This window comes from Macrobrachium nipponense, chromosome 14, assembly GCF_015104395.2.
Source record: "Macrobrachium nipponense isolate FS-2020 chromosome 14, ASM1510439v2, whole genome shotgun sequence".
Lineage (NCBI taxonomy): Eukaryota > Metazoa > Arthropoda > Malacostraca > Decapoda > Palaemonidae > Macrobrachium > Macrobrachium nipponense.
In genome coordinates, this window is record NC_087207.1 from 45,318,934 (window position 1) to 45,321,832 (window position 2,899).

Here is a 2,899-nt window from a genome sequence, read left to right on the forward strand (position 1 = left end):
CTGTCTGTCTTTCTGTCTCTGTATATTTCTGGGTCTTCGTCTACTTTTATTAGTCCTTCTTCCCATCACTCTTTAGCCACTCGTCTTCACGGTGGTTTTCAGATACTGGCCCCCGTGCTCTGTTTTCAATGTTGACGTAGTCCTCTATACTTAGTAGTCCTCTCCCTCCTTCCTTTCGTGTTAGTTATAGTCTGTCCGTATTTGCTCTTGGGTGTAGTGCTTTGTGTATTGTCATATGTTTCCTGGTTTTCTGATCTATGCTGCGGAGTTCTGCCTTCGTCCATTCCACTATTCCTGCGCTGTATCTGATTACTGGCACTGCCCATGTGTTTATGGCTTTTATCATATTTCCGGCGTTGAGTTTTGACTTGAGTATCGCCTTGAGTCTGTGCATATATTCTTTCCTGATCGTGTCCTTCATCTCTTGGTGTTTTATATCTCTTCCTTCCATTATTCCCAGGTATTTGTATCCTGTCTCATCTATGTGTTTGATGTTGCTCCCATCTGGTAGCTTTATCCCTTCAGTTCTCGTTACTTTGCCTTTTTGTATGTTGACTAAGGCACATTTTTCTATTCCAAACTCCATCCTGATGTCCCCAGATACAATCCTTACAGTCTGGATTAGGGTATCTATTTCCTTGATGCTCTTACCATACAGCTTGATGTCGTCCATGAACATCAGATGGTTGATTCTGTTGCCTCTTTTCTTGAGTTGGTATTATTATTATTATTATTATTATTATTATTATTATTATTATTATTATTATTATTATTGTTATCATCACTAGAATGAGACCCTCTTTCAAACAAGTCTTATTGAAGGATAAGATATTGCTGCATCAACTGCATTCAACTTGTAAATAGTCTTCTGTATTTTTCTAATAATTGCTTTCTCTCTGCTACTACAACTGGCGAGTATGATTCATCAGGAGGAGTCAATTTCAGGGATATTGCTTAAAAATATATTCATTTGTCACAATAAATAAACAAATAGATCAAATATAGGTCGATCTAGTGGCCAACGTTTCTCTCGGTATCATCCGAGCATGATCACGGCAGTGGGTCGGAGCAGACTGTAGATGCTGTCAGGATCTACTCAATATATAGTGGTAGGTCAGCAGGGGGTCAACCGCTCATTGCGTTCATGCTGTTGATTGGAGGAAGATTTTTTCAAGATATTTCTCGTCGTTGAAGGTCGTGCTGTTGCAGCCTAGCAGACCGTCGAGGCTGGGGCATGACTTTCCTAGGCATTGTGTCACAATATCTCACATTGTCATTGGCAGCGGTGCTGCTTGTCTCATCTGGTATTCTTTGATTGGGGGTGTCTCTTGGTCTGATATTACTTGTACTGTTATTTATATTCATGAGTCTTCTTAGGTTAGTGGGGAGGAAAAGCATTTCCTGTGTCGTATTTAATTAGGGCTTTTCTTGCTGTATGAGGAGTGCCTCGAGCAGTCGTAAACATCGCTGGTCAGGAGCCCTCCCTATTATCTTAGTATTCTTGATAATACCATAGCAGGAAATAGCTTTCTGGTGTGCTGTCATGGTATGGTTTTTAATTGCTCCTTCTTGTGTGTGGCGAGAAATCCTCTTGGACACAGTCATACCAACGTAAGAGCCGGGATATCCACGGATGGGGCATAAGAATTGGTAGATTGCATTCGACTGTTTCAAGAGGTCTCTTGCTGAGGGGGTCAGGTTGTTCTTCATGATAAGGTCGCGGGTACGTCGATTTTGGTAATAAATTACGAATTCTAGTTCTTTGCCGACTTCGGTAGTGCTCACATTCTCTCTGATGATTTTTCTCAATGCATCCTTGTCCTCACGGTGACGTGCGTGCACTCTAGCTTTGTAATACAGCTTGATCTTCTCATGTGGGTGGAGCTGAGGTCTCTCACTCTCACTGTACAACCGATCCAGCGCTGTTCGGACTTCTTTATTAATAAGTCAATTTGGATACCCATTTTAATGAGCACCTGAGTGACTCGATCAAGTTCTTTGTGAGTGTCCTGCCAGGGAGAACAGTGTGTGAAGGCCCTCCAAATGTAGGCCCTGACTGTGGTGCTCTTGAACCTTGCAGGACATTCACTGTCACCATTCAGGCAAAGCCCTAAGTCTGTTTGCTTTGTATACACTGAAGTTCTTAGACCATCGTCGGTCTTGGGGACGAGGACGTCGATAAAGGGGAGTTGGCCTTCATTGCTGAATTCGATGATATAATTCAGCGCACTGCACTGCTGGAACATGCACAAGACAGCTTCAACCTCTTCCTCATTCTCGGCTTGCACAAAGATATCATCAATATATCTTGTGTAGTTGCGGGGTTTTCTAATATTGGAGAAAACTCTCTCTTCCACAGTACCCATATAAAAGTTGGGGAATAGGACACCAAGAGGGGAACCCATCACGGCTCCGTCTTTTTGCTGTAACATCTGGCCTTTATGGGTGGAGAAAGGGGCCTTCTTCGTACATATCTCGAGGAGTGTCCACAGGGATATTTCTGGGATATTCAGCTGGGGTGTAGAGGGGTCCCTGTAGATGCTGTCCATAATGATATTGATGCTCTTGTCGACAAGAACGTTAATGAAAAAGGATTCCATGTCCAAGGAGGTGATAGTGCCTGTTCCTGGGGAGTCTGTGATTTCTTCGAGGAATTCCGTTGGAAGAGCACAGGCAATATCGGCTTGATAAGTAGGGCGTCAAAATTTGATTGAGGTGCTTGGCCAGTCCATACATGGGGGCAGGTGTCTGGCTGATGATGGGGTGGAGAGGGTTTCCATTTTTGTGTGTTTTTACATTGCCGTACAGATAGCCAAGGCTGTAATCTCCGATGATGTTAATGATGTCATTGGATTCTTTTTTTATTTTGTCTGTGGGGTTTTTAGTGAGGCACTCGAAC